At 39.1% G+C, this 21,903-nt stretch overlaps 1 protein-coding gene across 2 annotated transcripts in view; it reads right to left on the reverse strand.

Moving 5' to 3' along the window:
* LOC126091863 (tenascin-X-like) overlaps window positions 1-21,903 on the reverse strand; it is a 771,043-nt gene that overhangs the window by 738,065 nt on the left and 11,075 nt on the right. The window contains exon 2 of one of the 2 annotated variants that reach the window (XM_049907141.1): window positions 482-632. The exons of the other annotated variant lie outside the window; for it this stretch is intronic. The gene's annotated coding sequence lies outside the window, so the exon portion shown is untranslated. The remainder of the gene's footprint in view (window positions 1-481; window positions 633-21,903) is intronic. 2 annotated transcript variants of the gene reach the window in all.

Here is a 21,903-nt window from a genome sequence, read left to right on the forward strand (position 1 = left end):
TTCAATCAAATGCCAGCACATAGTCTATAAATGGTACATGTGTTGCACTAATATACTCCCTTATTTTCTCTGTCAGTTATTTTATAATGGATGCATTGTTATTATTATTATTTCTGATGCAAGATCTTATACTATGAAAATCATTCTGTTCCTCTGAAAGATGTTCCTGCCCAAGATGGCACCTATGGAATGGTGTACTAAAACAGCTTAAAAAATTAAACAATACATTCTGCAAGAAACATGAAAAACTTGTGGTAAAATGAATTTTATTAGTTAAATGCAACTTTTGGTTGCTTGAGAAATGTGCAAAAATGTGCCCAGAATGTATCAGTGACAATTTTCAGTGCTAATGCTTTAACATTTTACATCATGAAGATGTCAATATCTGCAGGGAATACAAAAGATGAAATTATTAAAATTTTGTAAAAAAGTTGACGCACTAAAACATAAACTATTGTTATGGAATGAAGAAAATTATTACCTGAAGAGTTGTAAAATATGTCCTTGCATGAAGACACAAGTTGAAAACTTTAACAGATCATGCAGTGATGTAGATGAATATAACTACAAAAATTTACGAAGTATTGAAACCTAGGTCTCCAATGCAGCTGAAGCAGTTACAGAAGAAAAATCTGAAAATTGTAAATCAGGAACTTAGTATTAATGAATCAGAGTGACATATTGCCAAAGGAAAAATGGTAATAAAGTAGGAATACTAATATTGAATTTGTCATCCTATGCAACTCCATGTTAAAGAACATTGATGTGTCTAATGCAAAAATTGACATTTGTCCTTAAATCAGGTCTTATCAAATGAATAAACATTTAAAAAACATTCTAAGCTCAAACCTGTCATTTGAAATGCCACTATCTTGTACCCAACTTCTTCCCTTGAAGTTAATGGAATAATCTACAGGATATCAGTAGGAGACAAGATACAGAGATGTTATAATGTGATATTAGAGAGCACTGTAATAGGTTATGAGCCGTGTGTGTGTGTGTGTGTGTGTGTGTGTGTGTGTGTGTGTGTGTATTTCTGACAAAGGCCTTGCTGGCCAAAAGCTTTTATTGTAACAGTCTTTTTGTTGTGCATATCCGTGACTCAGCACCTCTGCTATATGGTGAGTGGCAACTTTACTTTTCATAATATTGTTTCATTTCCTAATCTAATTCAATCAGCATCACCTGACTTAATTTGACTACATCCCGCCCCCATGAACCACGGACCTTGGCACTGGTGGGAAGGCTTGTGTGGTTCAGCGAGATAGATAAATCTACCACAGGTGCAACCACAGTGGAGCATTATCTATTGAGAGGCCAGACAAATGTGTGGCTCCTGAAGAGGGGCAGCAGCCTTTTCAGTAGTTACAGGGGATTCACTGATCTGGCCTTGTAACGTCAATCAAAATGGCCTTGCTGTGCTGGTACAACAAACAGCTGAAAGCAAGGGGAAACTACAGCCGTAATTTTTCCCAAGTGTATGGAACTCTACTGTATGGTTAAATGATGATGGCATCCTCTTGGGTAAAATATTCTGGAGGTAAAATAGTCCCCCTTTTGGATCTCCGTCCAGGGACTACTCAGAAGGATGTCATCATCAGCAGAAACAAAACTGGCATTCTACGAGTTGGAGCATGGAATGTCAGATCCCTTAATCAGGCAGGTAGGTCAGAAAATTTAAAAATGGAAATGGATATGTTATAGTTAGATATAGTGAGAATTACTGAAATTCTGTGGCAGGGGGAATAGGACTTTTTGTCAGGTGAATACTGGGTTATAAATACAAAATCAAATGCAAGAGTACGTTTAATAATGAGTAACAAAATAACAACAAGGATAAGATACTATGAAGAGCATTGTATACGCATTACTGTAGCCAAGATACACATGAAGACCAGATCCACCCAGGAGAATAAGTTTAAATGCCAACTAGCTCTGCAGGTGAGGAGAAGATTGAGAAAATTATGATGAGACAAAAAAAAAATTATTTCGATAGGTGAAAATTTAAGAAATGTAGTAGGTGAATATGGTCTGGGGAAAAGGAATGAAAAAAGAAGCCACCTGGTAGAATTTTGCACAGAACGTAATTTAATCATAGCTAACACTCTGTTTCAGAATCATGAGAGAAGGTTGTATATGTGGAAGAGAGATAGAGACACCGGAAGATTTCAAATAGATTATACAATGGTTAGACAGAGATTTTAAATTGTAAGACACTTCCAGTTGCAGATGTGGACTCTGACCACAATTTATTGGTTATGAACTACAGAGTAAAACAGAGAAAATTGCAAAATGGCTGAATTTAAAGAGATGGAACCTGGATAAACTGAGAGAACCAGAGGTTGTAAAGGGTTTCAGAGAGAGTATTAGGGAACGATTGCCAAGAACGGGAAAGGAATACAATAAAAGAAGGATGGTCAGCTTCGGCAGATGAAATTGTTAAGGCAGCAGAGAATCAAGTAGGTAAAAAGATGGGGGCTAGTAGAAATTCTCAGGGAACAAGAGATATTGAATTTAATCGATGAAACAAAAATGCAGTAAATGAAGCAGGTGAAAAGGATGACAACCATCTTAAAAATGAGATTGATAGGCTAGAGGACACATGTAAGGATGTAGAAGCTAGGGGTAAGATAGATACTGCCTACAGGAAAATTAAGGAGATCTTCAGAGAAAAGAGAACCACCTGCATGAATATCAAGAACTCGTATGGAAAATGAGTCCTAAGCAAAGACGGGAAAGCAGAAAGGGGGAAGAAGTACATAGAGGGTTTGTACAAGGGATACAAACTTGAGGGCAATATTATTGCAATTGAAGAGGACATATAGGAAGAAGAGAAGGGAGATATGATACTGAATGAAAAATTTGACAAAGCACAGAAAGATCTAAGTCAAAACAAGGCCCCGGGAGTAAAAAACATTCCATTAGAGCCACTGATAGCCTTGAGAGAGCCAGCCATGACAAAACTCTTCCATCTGGTGAGGTGTGATTGGAAAGTTTTATGAATGGATCCGCTACTGCTTACTGGTTTGCCAGGCAGGTACAGGGAGGGTGGGAAGTGAGTCATTGCCTTGTCCTTTGTAACGTCTCTTAGCAAAAGACATGTAATAAAGAGAAAGCATTATGTGTCATGTTTTGTTCTTGTATAAAATTATGTACTGTTTTTTTATTTATTTTAGATAATATCTGTGTCAGCGAGTACTGAAACCGCCACAGACGATACTTATTAAATATCAAACAAAGATGAGAATATGTGACTAGCATAAATAATACAGAACGAACATTAATTTCTCTGTCGTCTTCTTGAAGTTACTTTACGCTAGCGTAGCATTCTTTTGTCAAGATTGTAAGAGGGACGCCATTAGACATAGCCTTGGAAAGGTGTGTTATTAATTGAATTGTTTAAATTTTGCTTAGTGAAACCTTGCATTATGATTTGTAATAAGCTTGCCTGGTATTTTATCCCATCCCTTTAAGACATTTTCAGTTATTTAAATATTATTCGTGGTGCAGAGCTGCGCTACGAACGAACAAAGACAAGAGTTGGGTGCTACACCATAACAATGTTCCAGCTCATTGTGCCTTCTACATCGTTGAATTTTTGACCAAATTCAAAATTCCTGTGCTTCCACAACCGCCATATTCCCCTGATTTGGTCCCTGCAGACTTCTACTCATTTCCAAAAATGAAATTTTCACTGAAAGGGTAGCGACTTGACTCAATTGAAGACATCAAGGCAAATATGGAGAGCATCCTTAACACATTTCAGGAAAAAAATTTCGAGGAATTTTTCAAAAACAGGCAACACTGTTGTAGTTGGTGTGTTCAGTCAGAAGGGGAGTATTTTGAAGGAGATGCATCACATTAATGTGTAAGTACCACCATTGTACAATTACAAGCCCTTTCTTACAACTTTCCAATCACACCTTGCATGAGACAGTGGAAATACCCTCCGACTTCAAGAAGAATATAATAATCCCAATGCCAAAAAAAGCAGGTGCTGACAGGTATGAAAATTACTGAAGTATCAGTTTAACAAGTCATGGCTGCAAAATACTAACACGAATCCTTTACAGAAGATAGGAAAAACTCGTAGAAGCCAACCTCGGGGAAGGTGAGTTTGGATTCCAGAGAAATTTTGGAACATGGGAGGCAATACCGGCCCTATGACTTCTCATAGGAGATAGGTTAAGGAAAGGCAAAGCTATGTTTATAGCATTTGTAAACTTAGGGTAAATTCTAAAGGTGGCAATGGTAAAATGCAGAGAGTGAAAGGCTATTTCCAATTTGTGCATAAATCAGATGGCAGTTATAAGAGTTGAGGGGGCATGGAAGGGAAGCAGTGGTTGAGAAGGGAGTGAGACCAGGTTGCCGATGTGATTCATTGTGTACCTTGAGCAAGCAGTAAAGGAAACAGAAGAAAAATTTGGAGTAGAAATTAAAGTCTAGGGCAGAGAAACAAAAACTTTGAGGATTGACGATGTCATTGCAATTTTGTCAGAGACAGCTAAGGACTTGGAAGAGCAGTTGAACTGTCTGGACAGTATCTTGAAAGGAGGATATAAGATGAACATCAACAAAAGCAAAATGAAGACAGTGGAATGTAGTTGAATTAAATCAGGTGATTATTAGATTAGGAAATGGAACACAAAGTGGCAGATGAGTTTTGTTATTTGGGAAGCAAAATAACTGATGATCAACTTAGGGAGGATATAAAATGTAGACTGGCAATAGCAAGAAAAGCTTTTCCAAGGAAGACAAATTTGTTAACACCAGGTGTAGATTTAAGTGCCAAACTCTTTTCTGAAAGTATTTGTATGGAGTGTAGCAATGTATGGAAGTGAAACATGGACAATAAACAGTTTAGACAAGGAGAGAATAGAAGCTTTTGAAATGTGGTGCTAGAGAAGAATGCTGAAGATTAGGTGGGTAGGTCACATAACTAATGAGGAGGTAGTGAATAGAACTGGGAAGAAATTTGTGGTACAACCTGACCAAAAGAAAGGATCAGTTAATAGTACACATTCTGAGGCATCAAGGGATCAACAGTTTAATACTGGAAGGAAGTATGTGGGATAAAAATCATAGAGGGAGACCAAAAGATGAATACAGTAAGCAGATTAAGAGGGCTGTAGGTTGCAGCAGTTACTCAAAGATTAAGAGGCTTGCACAGATTCAGATTCAGATTCAGATTCAGATTCTTTATTAGTCATTCAGCATTATTACATGCAATAGACTTCATCAGTTCACTTAACCTATTAATTTTATAAAATAAATTTTTACATATTTAAGTTGATATTGGGCATTTCTAAAAATTCTTCTAATGAATAGAATGGATTAGTTAACAAGAAGTTATGAACATTGTCTTTAAATAATTTGTCAGGCTTGATTGACCCATTTTTAGACAATTTGTTATATATTTTAATTGCCATATACTTATGACTATTGTTAGTTTTAGCTAATCTATTTTGTGGCAACAGCAGAGAAGTACACGTTCTTGTATAGTAGCCATGCCTTTCATTTGTTACACTTAAATTAGGTAGTTCAGCAAGTATGTAGTTAACACTGTCAAGAATATATAAATTAATTACTGTTAAAATTCTATATTTAATGAACAATGGTTTACAATGTGTTCTATTATCTACCTTAGCCATTACTCTGATTGCTTTCTTTTGGATCACCATAATTTCATTTATTTTTCTGCTGTTTCCCCAGAGTATTAACCCATACCTTAAAACAGATTGAAAAAAGGCAAAGTACGCTGTCCTTACATACTCAAATGTCACACAACACATCAGTCTCTTCAACAAATATATAACTCTTGACAACCTAACCACTATGTGATCAACATGAGTGTTCCATGTTAGACTGTTGTCAAGTACGATACCTAAAAACTTTGCCTTTTGTTTTTCAATTTTTGTAGTCTTTGATAGACTGAACCACATATTCTGGGTCTTTTCCTCATTTAATAGCAGACCATTGGCATTAAATCATGATGTTGCATTTTCTTTTGCCAATTTCATATCACTTACAAGGTTATCAAGTACATGGTTTACAGATAGAAAAGTTGTGTCATCTGCATACATATATGTCTTTACATCTATATTTCCTGGTAAGTCATTTATGTGTACAAGGAAAAGAAGTGGTCCCAATTTAGATCCCTGTGGCACACCGTGATGAACCTCGAGTATGTTTGACAGATGACTTCCTGAACTCACCACCTGCTTCCTTTTATTGAGGTATGATTTGATGAGTTTTAAACTTTTATCACATATTCCATAGTCCTCAAGTTTAGAGAGCAGAAGTGAGTGGTCAACACAGTCAAAAGCTTTGCTCAGATCACATAAGGTTACCTGTGCGTGCGCATGGTCCTCAAATGCTGCTAGAATGTCTCTGACTAAGAGCTCTATGGCATGTATAGCTGACCTTCCTTTTCTGTAACCAAACTGTGATGCACTTAACATACCATTTAGTTCTAGGTACTCATACATCTGCTTATATATTATGCCTTCAAAGACTTTTCCTAGTACTGGAATTAGTGAAATTGGTCTGTAGTTTGCAGGATCTGATTTGACACCCTTCTTAAAGACTGGAGTTACCTTGGATAGTTTGAGAGGATCAGGAAAAAACCCTTCTATGAGACACAGGTTTATGGAATATGTTAATGGTGCTGCAATGTAATGTATGATTTCTTTCAATAGATTGTTTGACATATTAAAAATATCTGTACTGTATGAATTTTTCATTTCTTGGACTATTTTAAGAACTTCATGTTGGCGTACCTCTTTGAAGTGTTTCAATGATGATCTGGCACTATTATGATTTAGGTTTGCTCTCTTCAGATAATCTATACATGTTACATTGGGTTTACTGATCAGCTTTTTGATATCATCAGCACAGCTTACAAAATATTTATTGAATGTATGTGCTGGTATTAGGACTGTCTTGTCAATGTTTCTGACTTCACCTTTAACAGTATTAATTACTGACCAGGCTGTTTTGCATTGGTTTCTACTATTTTTTATGAAATTTGTGTTGTATCTTAGTTTCGCCAATTGCAACTCTTTCTTATACAGTTTCTTAGTGATTTTTTCGAGATCCTTAATTTCATTAGAATTGTTTACTTTGGCAAGGCGCTTCAACAGCAGTAGCTTATTTTTTAGATTCTCCAGTTCTTTGGTGTACCAAAATTTACCCTTTCTTGTTTTATGGTATTTCTTTTGAACAAGATGGGCTTTTAAAATACCTGTTAAGTAATTGTGGAATGTTTCATAAACTGTTTGGGCACTGGAATCACAGTTTTGAAATAATTTGTCCCAGTTTGTTATGCTCAGCTGGTGTGTTAGTTTTATGAGATTGTGTTTTGTTAATATTAAGGTATTAGATTTTGTTAACTTTTGTGCAGCCTTGCTCTCATCCCCTTTTATAAAATGTCTTAACTCTACTGTTAACATGAAGTGGTCTGAGAAAACAAATTCCTTTACCTTGGTGGAGTACATATCACGTGCACAGTTGACAAAAGCATTATCCAAGCACGCTTGTAGTCTTGTTGGTTCTGAATTTACATGATGGAAGTTGTGCTGCCTTAGCATATTCAGTAACTTATTTACACTGGGTTTGTTACATGTTACATCAAAGCTTGAATTAAAGTCTCCCCCAATTACAGTTACATACTGTTTCCATTTCGTTATGTAGCAGAGTACACTGTCTAAATTATCTAAAAAAGTTTTATCATCTGAGTCAGGGGAATGGTAGATACATACTATGATAAGTTTCATTATATCACATATGATCTCGGTAGTTTCAAAGTGTTTCTCTACACATGCCCAACTAAGATCTAGTTCTCTACACTCTATTTCATTTGAAACATAGATAACAGTACCACCATTACGGTATTGAGATCTGCAAAAACTGTTTCCATATTTATAACCTTCTGGTACTTAGTATTGTATTTGTTCTGGTTTAAGCCAATGTTCTGATAGACATAAGAAAGAATACTTATTCTGTGGCAATGACTCCTCCAGAATTTCAACTTTATTTTCAAGACCCTGAATGTTTAAAAATAGGATGTTGTTGTGACTTATCTGTGAGTTAGCAGGCTGGTTTTTCACATTTTTATTTTCTTCTTGGCTTGAAACCATAAAAAATTATAACTGAATGACACAGATGTATTTTTCCTTTGGCTCCTCCTTAAGTGTTGCTGTGTTGCTGCTCCAGTCGTTGTTGGTTCTGCTGCTGTTGCTGCTTCTGCTGATAATGATGGTGCTGCTGCTGTTTCACTTATTTCTGGTGTTTGTTGTTCCATAACTGCTGTGCCTTTCTGTGAATTATTAACATTTGGAGTGTTCACTTGCATTAGTAAAATTTCACATTTGTCTTGGAGAGGTGTAGCTTCACTGGCAGCTGATTTCACATTGGAGTCTACAGGATACACACACTTCCTGTCCATGAGAGGTATGACTTTTCTATCATCACACTGCACATTTGAGATTTTATCTACAAGTTCTAAAATTTTTGTTACTATTACATTTTTTCCAAGTACATTTAGATGGGAACCATGTGTTGTGTGAAATCTTTTCCCTAAATTGCTGATGTTCACAAATGTTACATTTTCAAACCGCTTGCAAATATTTTGCATCTCTTTATTTGCAGTTTCAATTTCTTTATTTACACAGGACCATTCTCTCAAGTCGTAACGGTGTGGCACTGAAAAAATAATAACATTTGTTCCTCTCAGCTCATACAGTTTTCTTTTTAGTGAGATTAAGAGATCGTTTTTTTCGTTCCTAGCTATATCATTTGATCCCGCCAGGAAGATGGAAAAGTCCTTTTTGCTCAATGAGGAAATTTTTTCTTGACTCATTGACGTAGCAGCACTGAATTTTGCTCCTGGTTTTATTGTACAGTTAAAACTAAAATTCTGACTACTTGTACGCCGAAATTCAGCGGCTGTATTTCGTTCTTGGCTGTCAGCATACAGTTCAATTTTACCAGTACTTGCTGTTCTGAGATTACCCGTTTTCTGCCTATCTTTGCAGTAAGTGAAGTCTTGTTTGGCACTATTTATTATGCCTTTTTTGCTAACACATGTCGATATTGTCTCAGTAGAGAAGCTTAGAGGTGGAAGATTTTTCGTGAGCACTTTCGCATATGATCTTTTACTTAACTGCTGCTGGAATATTCCATGTTTTACTTTATTCACAAAGTCGTTTGGTTTTCCACATGGTACACTCGCACTGTTAACTTCACTTTCACAATCCGTAGTTGAAAGAGCTTGAAAGTAATTTTCGTTCACTATATTTATGTTTCTTTTGCCGTTTTCTGTATCTTGTATTATCTGTTTGCGTCTTTTGTACTTCACTTCCGTCCAATTCTCCGACATATTCGTATTTTCATGGCGCGAGTTTTTCATGTTCTGTTCACTTTTTTCTTCTTTAAGTTTCTTGATATCCATCTTCAAGGAACTGATAATAAATTGTAAACTAGACACCCGTTCGCTGATAGAGTATCATGGAGAACTGCATCAAACCAGTCTTTGGACTAGAGACCACCACCACCACCACCACCACCACCACCACCACAACAACAACAACAACAACAAAATTCCATTATCCTCATTTTGCTTTAGTTACTGTTCATCTTATATCCTCTTTTCAAGACTGTCCATTCTCTTCAACAGCTTTTCCAAGCCCTTTGCTGTCTCTGACAGAATTACAACATTATCAGCAGACCTCAAAATTTTTATTTCTTCTCCCTGGACATTAAATCCTTCTCCAAATTTTTCTTTTGTTTCCTTTACTGCTTGCTCAATATACAGATTGAATAACATCGGGGAGAGGCTACAATGTTGTCTCACTCCCTTCTCAACCACCACTTCCCGCTCATGCCCCTCAACTCATAACTGCCATCTGATTTCTGCACACATAGTAAATAGTCTTTTCCTCCCAGTATTTTACCCTTGCCACCTTTAGAATTTAAAAGTAAGTATTCCAGTCAACACTGTCAAAAGCTTTCTCTGAGTTTACAAATACAATAAACATCAGTTTGCCTTTCCTTAACCTGTCTTCTACGAGAAGTCGTAGTGCCAGTATTGCTATACATATTACATAAAATAAAAAATAAAACTTCACACGCACCCACATTACAATCACCTACACTTAACAATTTATGCACACAGTTCACATACTTCCTGAAGGAGAGGTGCCAGCAGGTGTGAAGGCTAGGAAAAACCTCCCCAATCAGGTGGCTGAACCTGCCGTATGGGGTCTCCCAGTAATTCATCCCATGAGACTTTACTTTACTTTATTATCATTGTCTTGTGATTCCTGTTTGCCTTGAATTTTGTTTTGCAAACAATCAAGTCGACCCTATTGAGCTTGGGTGTCTGAACTCCAGGGGCTAGGTTGCCAGTGCATGTTGTTTTATGCCTGACACCAAAGACACTTCACACAGTAGTCACAATCAGCGGTGTTATGGTCCACATTCCACCCAATAAAGAGTTTCAGTTAAAAGTTTTACAGTTTTTTTTTTTTTTGTTTTTTTTTTTTTTTTTTGCCCTTTATTAGATGAGGTGTTCCACTTCGAACAGTCCTATGAAGTCATACTAGCAGCAAGCTGCCACTTAATTTCCTGAGCAAACATTGCTGTGGTAAACAGTGAACCCAGACAGGTGGAGGATTCAACAGCCAGCAGTGATGTAGCAGTACATGAACAACAGTGCATGTTTCCCTCTGCATGGAAATTAAAGGGTCTCAAGTTGCCCAAGGTTGAGACAGGTTTACCCATCCGCTCGGACTGTTTTTGCAAGCATGCAAGAGATGATTGTCAATTGCAATGGGTGGATTGCCCTAAATGCGCAAGACAGTGTCAGTGGCATCTGTCGTTGGACAAGTGCTCCTGTCTCACACACACACAAGATCGAATGGACATTAATGTTATATGTTCCATACCATACACTCAGGTAGGTTCCTTTGATAAATTGTTCATTCTGATGCATGTAGCTGGCAAGATAGTCAACTTTCTAGTCAGTAAAGTTGCTGCCACCAAATTCATCAATTTTCAAACATATTTACAGTTAGGGGCATCCATACTAACTCCATCAGTCCAACAGATGGTACATTATAACAAGTAACACATTCTGTTGACTGGTCAATTTACCACAAAAGCCAGTACAATATACCACAAAAGCCATTTACAAAAATGTAGCCAAGAACATAACTTTCTTAGTTGTAAACAGTGCTGCTGCTAAGAGTCTTTTCAGTCTAGACACATTTCCTCCTTTTGGATCAGTGATACAGTAAATCTGGTCTCAGAGAATGTTCCTAATCCACAACTGGACATTCTCTGCACTGAATTCCCTGACTTTTCTCTTCTGGTCTGCGAAAAGCAAACAATTCTGAAGCTCCCATTTTGCTGAAACCTATGGCATGGACTATTTTTTTGGCCTTGGCTGGACCACTGGCACTTTGCGAATCCTGTCAATCATGAATTAGATAGATTGCAGAGACTGGAAGTGATAGAACCTTTGTTCTACTCCCCTAATTGCTATGAAACCATCCAGCAAATTCAGACTTTATGGGGGCTTCAAGGTCAGGGCAAATGCTTCGCTGACGTGGACATGTACCCTTTTTGAAGCCCGAGGAACCATATGCAAAGTTGGAGGGTGGACACTCCTTCTACAAAACTGATATCTCCCATTGGACAAATGTTAACACAGTTTATAAGTGGTTGGCCTCTGTGATCTCTACTGGAAATTTGCAGCGGTTCCCAGAACAGCTGCTTCACAATGTGCCATGATGTGTTAACTATTTGGATGACACTGTCATCGTGGAAAGTTCCACCGAGTAGCATTTAGTGAACCTCACGTCTATCTTTATTGTTTTGCAGGAAGCAATATTGAAGTGCAATCTCAGCAAATGTGAATTTTTTAGCCTACAGTGGAGTATTTATGCCTTTTCTTTTTTCACAAAGGTTTATCACCACTTCAAAAACACATTGCAGCAATTGCAGCCATGTCTCAGCAGGAGAACCTCAACCATCTCCAGAACTTCCTGCGAAAAATTACACAAATGTGGATGCTCTCTGCCATCTACCCGTTTGGCTGGACTACAGGTTCAATCAAAAGGAAATTCTTTGTTTCTACCTGGACAACAGAAAACAATAAGCTGTGGACAATTTTACCATTATGGGACCCTATATAGCTACTGCCACTGCCACAGAGGCAGACAGTGTTCTCAACGAGGGGATGGCCAGAGTGATTGGTTAGGCAACAATCTACTCCTCTTCGGCATTGCTATAGTCTGCAACAACATTTACTTTTAGTCAACGGTGTGATCCTTTTAAACACAGACAACTCTACATTGTGTGTCTCTCTGGCATTACTATGGGTTGTGAAAACATTTGCTTCTAGCTGACACTGTGATCCTTTCAACCACAGGCAACACTACACTGTAGGTTGCAATTCGAAGAGCTTTATGACAACATATTCTACTTCAATTGCAGCATCATGGAGCACTGGGGCACTTCCAGGACCATGCTGCTCACTTGGTGCCACGTTTATTGGTCAGACATCGACTGAGAAATAATGAGCAGATCTGCAGAACAGCAGCTGGTCGCGCATCAGGTTTCTTTGCCTTGGCCAGCACACACCACACCTTGGGAACAAGTGCATCTTAATTTTGCAGGCCCTTTACTGAATACTATGTGGCTCATCATAAATGATACTTTTTCTAGGTTCCCATATATTGTTAACTGCCATACAACCATGTCAGAATGTACAGCGATGGTACTGTTTAAGATTTTTGCCAGCGAGGGGCTGCTGCAGACATTAGTGACAGAAAATGGTCCACAGTTACTGGTGGAGGTTTTTGAGAATTTCTGCTGTAAGAATGGAGTGACACACATCTGTTCACCTCTTTTTCATCCGCAATCAAATGGAGGGGTAAAGATATTCATTAGCATAGATGAAGAAGTACATTCGATATGCTTCCTTTCTAGATGCCCAGATGCCCATTTAAAAAAAAAAATAAATAAATAAATAAAAACAATAAAAAATTTAAAAAAAAGTTCATATTGGGCAACACCATTTGGTAACAAGAGTCTATCAGAGCTCTTACAGGGATGTCACCCACATTCTCTCCTGCATTTACTGTTGCCTCCACCTGGCTCACCCACTCCTTCACCCTCCCCTTTCCGAAGTTCCTGTCTGCCATGTGGATGTAGGCCTGGGGTTTGACTGACAAGATCAATGATTCCCAGCTACCAATCATTAGCAATGGGGGCCACAGGTTTTGTGTGGACCAGCAAGGAGGAAGTGAGGAGTGACAGTATGGAATGAGAGGAGGAAGTGGACAGTTGTGATGGCTTTCCTCATAAACAGATGTCCACAACTGATCTGGCATGTGCCCTTAAGTTAACACTCTGAAATAATGTATATCAGACATCTGTATCCAGCTGGGCCTGTACAATGGAAGAGTGTGCATTTGCAGTGTGAGTAGCGAGCCTGGGTTGCACTTGCTCTTCACGCTAAAAGGTTCTGTAATATCTGCTGAGTTCTGTCTTGGATGGTAGTGTGCTGTATTGTGTCCACCAACAGACTGTGTTCCCATATTAGAGCACACAGAGGGTTCCTTTGGGTGCTGACTTTTCTGCTTGCTATTTTCTGAAAACAGATTGCAGTCACATGATTAACTACACTATTGGCCATTAAAATTGCTACACCAAGAAGAAATGCAGATGGTAAACGGGTATTCATTGGATAAATATATTATACTAGAACTGACATGTGATTACATTTTCACACAGTTTGGGTGCATAGATCCTGAGAAATCAGTACCCAGAACAATCACCTCTGGCCGTAATAACGGCCTTGATATGCCTGGGCATTGAGTCAAACAGAGCTTAGATGGCATGTACAAGTACAGCTGCCCATGCAGCTTCAACACGATACCACAGTTCATCAAGAGTAGTGACTGGCGTATTGTGACGAGCCAGTTGCTTGGCCACCATTGACCAGACGTTTTCAATTGGTGAGAGATCTGGAGAATGTGCTGGCCAGGGCAGCAGTCGAACATTTTCTCTATCTGGAAAGGCCTGTACAGGACCTGCAACATGCAGTCGTGCATTGTCCTGCTGAAATGTAGGGTTTTGCAGGGATCAAATGAAGGGTAGAGCCATGGGTCATAACACATCTGAAATGTAACGTCCACTGTTCAAAGTGCCGTCAATGTGAACAAGAGGTGACCAAGACGTGTAACCAATGGCACCCCATAGCATCACGCCAGTGATACGCCAATATGGCGATGACGAATACATGCTGCCAATGTGCATTCACCACGATGTCGCCAAACACTGATGCGACCAACATGATGCTGTAAACAGAACCTGGATTTATCAGAAAAACTGAAGTTTTGCCATTCGTGCACCCAGGTTCGTCGTTGAGTACACCATCGCAGGCGCTCCTGTCTGTGATGCAGCGTCAAGGGTAACCACGGCAATGGTCTCTGAGCTGATAGTCCATGCTGCTCCAAATGTCATTGAACTGTTCGTGCAGATGGTTGTTGTCTTGCAAACTTCCCTATCTGTTGTCTAAGGGATCAAGATGTGGCTGCACGATCCGTTACAGCCATGCCGATAAGATGCCTGTCATCTCAACTGCTAGTGATACGAGGCCGTTGGGATCCAGCACAGCGTTCCATATTACCCTCCTGAACCCACCGATCCCATATTCTGCTAACAGTCATTGGATCTCAACCAACTGAGCAGTAATGTCGCGATACGATAAACCGCAATCGTGATAGGCTACAATCCGACCTTTATCAAAGTCGCAAAGTACGCATTTGTCCTCCTTACACGAGGCATCACAACAATGTTTCACCAGGCAACGCCGGTCAACTGCTGTTTGTGTATGAGAAATCGCTTGGACACTTTCCTCATGTCAGCAAGTTGTAGGTGTCACCACCAGCACCAAACCTTGTGTGAATGCTCTGAAAAGCTAATCATTTGCATATCACAGCATCTTCTTCCTGTTGGTTAAATTTCACATCTGTAGTACGTCATCTTCATGGTTTAGCAATTTTAATGGCCAATAGTGTATAAAACTGGAGTCAAACAAGGGGATTCACTCTCACCAGTTCTTTTTAACATAGTAATCAATAGAATAATCCAAAAAGTAAAGCTACTACAAATTGGAGCACAACTGGAAAGCAAAATTAACATTGTAGCATACGCCGATGACATTGCATTATTATCTGACAGTGAGAATGATTTGAAGCTTCTTACAGCACAATTAATTAAAGCCACAAATGGCACAGGCCTCCAGCTGAATACAGACAAAACAATGTACTTTATCTTATCCCGCTATCCATCAAATAATAATGTACTGCAAATTAATAACACAGCTTTCACAAAGACAAATGAATTTAATTACCTTGGTACAATAGTAACCTCTGACAACTCCATAAAAATTGAAATAGAATCACGAATTCAGAAGGCTAATAAATGCTACTATAGTCTCTTGACAGTTTTCAAAAGTAAGTTAATATCTAGGAACACCAAACTACAAGTATACAAATCATTGATTATACCAGTACTCACCTATGGATCTGAAACCTGGACTCTCACAAAAAAAGAGGAAAACAGATTAAGAGTATTTGAACGAAAAATTCTGAGAAAAATATTTGGACCCATAAGAGATAGGATCAGTGATGAATGGAGATTGCTAAATAACAATGAAATTTACAAATTATATAAAGACTCCGATATAGTGGCCAAAATTAAAGCCAAAAGACTGAAATGGATAGGGCATGTCATCAGAGCACCACCAAACAGGACCATCAAGAAAGTGACTGAAGAGATTCCCACCGGAAGACGACCTCTTGGACGCCCACGCATGAGATACTTGGACAATATTCAAGACGATCTCAGAAAACTAGGACATGACAGACAGTGGCAAATTACTTGTAAAGACAGAGCAAAGTGGTTCAACATTGTCCATTCTGCAGCAAAAAGCCTTCATGGATTGTAATGCTTAATAATAATAATAATAATAATAGTGTATAAGTTACTAGAATGAAAGAAAAAAGTGTTGAACTGCCTTGATGTTAAAATCAGTGATTATTGGCTATTAATTATAGTCTGTTGCAGGTTTGATTCCATTTGCATTTATTACGTATTAGAATTGATGCGCTAAATGCCTGCCACATGTGGGAAGGAGAGTGAAACTAATACAGCAAGCAGTGAACAAGGAAAGCTAATGTTTTTTATGCCATATATTATCATGAATTGTACTGTATCTATTATAATAGCATTTTCTAATATTTGTTGAATGATAGTTTTCCTTATGATTGCTGTAACAGTCTCTAAGCAGCTTCTCTCCCGATGTTTCCATAATAATGTGCCAAGGAGAACCATATTTCAATGGTTTCCTTTGGTAGTTGCAGTTGTATGTGCATATTTCCTGGTTTTCCATTTAATCTTTTACAACTAAGCCACACTTGCCAACCCGCCTTAACTAAAGTGTATTTTCCTCAATCACATTGTGGTTTGTACAGCAAAGTTATGCATTAATTGTCAGTTTGTTAATAACTGAAACATAAATTCTTTCTTAAGATGTGAAATTTCCACTGTTTCACTATGTGCCAGCCTTCATTTTCTAATATTGTAAGTGTTTTCTGAATTCATTGTAATTGCCAAACATACAGGGTGGTACATGATAAGTCACCTGATTTGTTTCATAAATAACACATTTTCTGTTGACCAGATTCGTAATTTAGTGATGTAGTTGCAAATAATACAGCTTGGAAATACAATCTAATGTAACACATGTCCAATATGACTGTCATTTTGGTTTACAACTTTTTCACACACGCGCATTTGTGATGACTCTATGACACAAATGTTCTGAAATGGCGTGGCATAACTCCACAATGATGGCCCTAGGTTGCACTGCATTTTCTGGTTTTCTGTGGTATACCTTCTCTTTAAGAAACCCCCAAAGGAAGAAGTCACATGAGTTAATTTTCAGGGTGTGGGTCGGCCACATTCCTCCTCCTGCATAACATTCTGTTATGACAATACCCTAAGGCCAAGTCTTTTGTGTAGGAAATCAAGCACAACATTGGCAGTATGGGGGTGTGCTCCATCCTGCATGAACCATTTGGACTGCAATGGAAGACATGAGGCCATGAGTTGAGGAAAGAACTGGTGCATGTGTAAATAGCATTTACCAGTTACTATAACATCAATGAAGAATGAACCGATGATTCCATGGCTTGATATTGCAACCCACAAACACACTTTCTCCACGAGGGTTTCTTTCATGTGGATTATTCACAGAGGTTCACAAGCCCAGAATTGAACATTCTGTTTGTTCACATCATTCAGATAAAAATAAGCTTAGTCAGAAAGCCATGTGTTGCATAGCACTACCTCTTGGTTATACTCTATTGCCTACTTTGCAAACTGCAGTCTCTGCTCCTTATCTCTCGCAGTAAGCTTATGCACCACAGTCATCTTGTATGGATACAAGTGAAGGTCGGAACTAAATAATTCTTTGTACAGATCGGCACGAAATTCCCAACTCATCACTGGCTCTTCTTGTTGATTTATTCAGACTACAAGTCAAAGTAACTCAAACTGCTTCAATGATTTGCGGCAAATGTGCGGTACGTACTTGTGACTGCTGATACTCCGAAACAGATCCAGTACCTTCAAATTTTTAATGTAATCTGCATATTGTCTGTGGGGTGGGAGCCCACTGTGTGCTGAAATGAGCACCAAACCTTCTCTGTGTCAATGTAACATTGATCATTGCCACAAACAGTAACACAGTCTTCGTCTTCTGTGGGACAGTCAACTGTCCTTTGTCCGCCCTCGCAGCAAACTGAAATGGTGGACTCTCAATGGAAGCATTGAACTCACAACAATGTCTGGCATAATTTCCATGAACTGCACAAAGTTGAGCACACCATCTGAAAGCTATTGCCCCAATAGTATACTTATAGGATGAGAATTCAATTGGGTCACTTATTGTGTGCCACCCTGTATTTAAATAACTGCGAGCCATTTTGGCTAAAGCTGTCTTGATGAGATGTTATTTGCTAAACTGTTTTCTTAAGTGATTCATCCACATGAAGGCTTAAGTCTTAAGTAGTTTTGTTTGTTCTTAAATCCACATTTCTTTGAGCTGTGAGCCCATGTAAGTTGTCATTGGCTTGTTAAAATGGGTTAATGTTAAATTTAATAAAAGTTTCAATAGATATTTTATGTAAAATTTGTGACCCAATCTCAGTCAATCGCTCCAAATTTTTAATCTTGGTGGCCCAGCTTTCTCCAACAACTTGATACTGAGACCAGATGATCAACCAATACCAGAAGCAGCTCTGGTTAAGCAACTGTGCCCCTAGTCTTTTTCTTCCCAGTCCTTCCACTGTGCCCGATTTTCCTGTCCTTTGGTGGAAGAAAAGCTCACCCACGAGCCCACTCCCCCAATCCTCCTCCACCCACCTCTCTGCAATTCAACTGTTAGTTGTTACAGACCACTACAGCCACAGGGACAAGTCCATCCTCACAGTCAGCTTCCTTGCCCTTGGGAAGACTGACACTTCAGATTGAGATACCACAGCAGGGACATCCCAAGAGAGAGCACCAGAGGAGCCCAGCGTCCACCACCTCAACCATGTTTCCACCACTGCATGCCAGGCACAGCCACCAGTGGCCAGGTTCTTTAAAAGCCTTATGTCTAATTGTTTGCAGACTCAGGATTCCTGGAGCCTTAGCCAACAGGTGGGTTGCAGAAGAGCTGGAGGTCACATACCTCGTTATCTGTGGGGTGTGGCACCAGGTCACGGGGTGTGGTAAACCCACAGTTACCACTACCTTTCATCATCTGCCTTGCTTCAGATACGTATGGTACTCTTGAATGTTGGTCCAGATGGAGCAGCTTTAGACCCAGGCTAGCAGCTGGGAGTTCCACTGGCAGGGCCAGGCAGTCGGCAAGAAAGGGAGGATTAATGCTTGCACTTAGCAGGTTTTACTCTAAGAACTGCCTTTTTGTTTGTTTTGTTTTGTTTTGTTTCAGGGTGCAAAAACAACTAGGCTCATATGCACCCATGTCAGAACTGTAGAACATGAAGACAAAGAGAGGAGTTAAAAATAACTATAAGTTAATCCAAATCGATGAAAGAGAAGACAGTTAAAAACAGGGACATGGAGAAAGGTCTATAAAATACACCATAGAGAAGCAGAGGTCCAGAACTAAAAATTAAATGGCCTTTGCATATTGCTACGACAGATAAGAAGTAAAATGCAGTCGACAGCCCATGCGTCGTTCGCTAAAACAGCCAATAACTCACACAGAAAACACAAATGGGATTGTAAGCTGTTAAATAATGGACATTCCAACAGAAAATGGTGTACCATCAAAGGTTGAGGGCAATAAGCACCAAGAGGTGGGGGAGCACCACTTAACAAATGGCGATGGCTAAAAAGACAGTGTCCGATACACAATTCTAGCTGAAAAGGTCTCATGGTGAGAGGGCCAAGAGGAGGGTGTCCAAGCCACTGGAAGAGGCTTAGTAACCCAGAGTTTGTTCCCATGAAGGGGAGACCAGTGGTGATGCCGAAGTGACGCCACTTGCTGACTGACAACAACACAGAGATCATCGGAGGAATGTAACAACTAGCTGGCTGATGTACGAGGACTGCAGCCTTGGCAGCAGTGTCAGTAGCCTTGTCTCCTGTCAGACCAACAAGACCAGGAGCCCAATAAACATCACAGTGACAGCTTCGGTGGACCCATTGCACTAAGTGATGGATGGTGCACAGAACACAGAGGCTTTGAAGGACACTAAGAGAGTCGGAGCAGAGGACACAATTGAAAAGCCTGTGGCACGGGATCAACTGCATGGCCAAATACAGGGTGAAGAGCTCTGCTGTAAATGCTGAGAAGTGTTCTGGAAGCTGAAACTGAAAAATGTCAGCGCAAATGACGAAGGCACAACCGACACCACAGTTACGCCAAGAACCACCAGTGTACAAAAAGGTATCATCGCGAAGGTTGTAAAACTGAAAGTGATAGCGTGAGGCTGGAGTAACATTTTTAGGAAGTGAATGAAGGCCAAGGTGAATACAGGCCACTGCATGAAGCCAAGGTTGTGGAGAAGGGTTCACACCTATTAGCAAAGTGGCAGATAGCGTGAAGTTAAGCTGCCAAAGCAAGAGAAAAGTGAACTCCAAGAGGTAACAGAGAAGAGGAACATGCCCCATACTGGTGATCAAAGGAGTTGTCAAAGAAGGAGGCATAGGATGGGCGGCCACGCATGGCTGACAAATGGCATGCATACCTGCTGAGGAGAAATTCACGACAGTAGGACAGCAGTAGTTCGCAAGTTTCTGCATACAGACTCTCAACCAGGCTAGAGTGAAAGGCACCAGTGGCCAAACAGTTGCCACAATAGTGGACATTAGTGAGGCGGCATAAGAGACACGGACATGCAGATGCATAAACAAATGGAGGAGGGTGGTTCAATCTACTCCCCAAGAAGTACCATTGAGGACACACAGGACATTGAGGGACTGCATACAGCAGGCTGCCCGGTAAGACAAGGAGGAGAGTTTCCCATCGAGCCTGAGGCCCAGGAATTTTGTAGTTTCAATGAATGGAAGAGCAACATGCCCAAGATGTAAACATGGTGGAAGAAACCAATTGCAGTGCCAGAAATTCAAACAAACAGTTCTGTCAGTGGAAAAACAAAAGCCATTGTCAATGCTCCATGAGTAAAGACGATTGAGACATCACTGAAGATGCCACTCAATGAGACAGATCCATGGAGAGCTGCAATAGATGGCTAAATTGTCAACAAAAAGGGAGCTCGAGATGCCCGGCAGGAACAGACCATTATTGGATAAATGGCGAGAGGGTAAATCCATACGAAGTGATCCAATGAGGGTTGCTTCACCACCTTTAAATATTTTGATTTTTTTTGTTACATATGATTACACTATAATTAGAAGTTCAAAATGGTTTTTTAAAAAAAATTTACCTTGAAGCATTACTAAATGGTGGCCATTTTTATTTGCAAGTGCACAACAGTTTTTGAATTTGGAGACATTAGCGTCAATTTGAATACCTTTGCATTGGATTATGTCACAACATTGCAGTTGACATGATTGTTTTTAGAAAATTCACTTCTACAACATTATCCATTACCCAAAATACCCTAAATTCAATAATAACCAGTCAAAATGACCTCCAAAATTTGGTATTGAAGTTTTAGAAAATCCACTTTTTTGACTCTAAAATAACAACCTAGGAATGATTTATCACAGTGTATTTTTGTTTTCTAGTTAGATATCATAAACTACTAGACTTATATTCGTCAAGGACACTTTCCTAAATTTTTTATAAATTTTTGAAATTTGAAAATTCATAAATTTTTGTAAAGTTCGGGGCTGGTCATCTCTGGTCAGATTGAATATAAAAATTTGATTTTTGCACATTTTGAACACCTACATGATAGTAAAGTATGTAAAAATTTCAACATTGGTATTTGAACTTTTGATAATGAGGAAATAATTCACATTACACTAGAATTGATCTTATGGCTTGTTGTCTATTTCATATGTGATATTAGCTACATGTAATATTGAATTTAAAGGTACTGAAATTTCTTAGTGTCAAAGTAGGAGATACCTCTAAATTTGAACAAATCAAATCCAATTTGCTAATAACTTCCTCATTAGAAATACAGATGTCTTTAACACAGTTACATGATCCTGGTCCTGGATTCTCGATATTTTTGAATAACAATTTGGGCACAAGGAATTTCCAGGAATCACAGTAAGTTTCACTCAGGAAGTTGTTTCACTTACACTTAACAAGGACAAATGTTCAAGCTTTCCTTAAAC

The sequence above is a fragment of the Schistocerca cancellata genome, chromosome 7 (assembly GCF_023864275.1).
Source record: "Schistocerca cancellata isolate TAMUIC-IGC-003103 chromosome 7, iqSchCanc2.1, whole genome shotgun sequence".
NCBI classification, from domain to species: domain Eukaryota; kingdom Metazoa; phylum Arthropoda; class Insecta; order Orthoptera; family Acrididae; genus Schistocerca; species Schistocerca cancellata.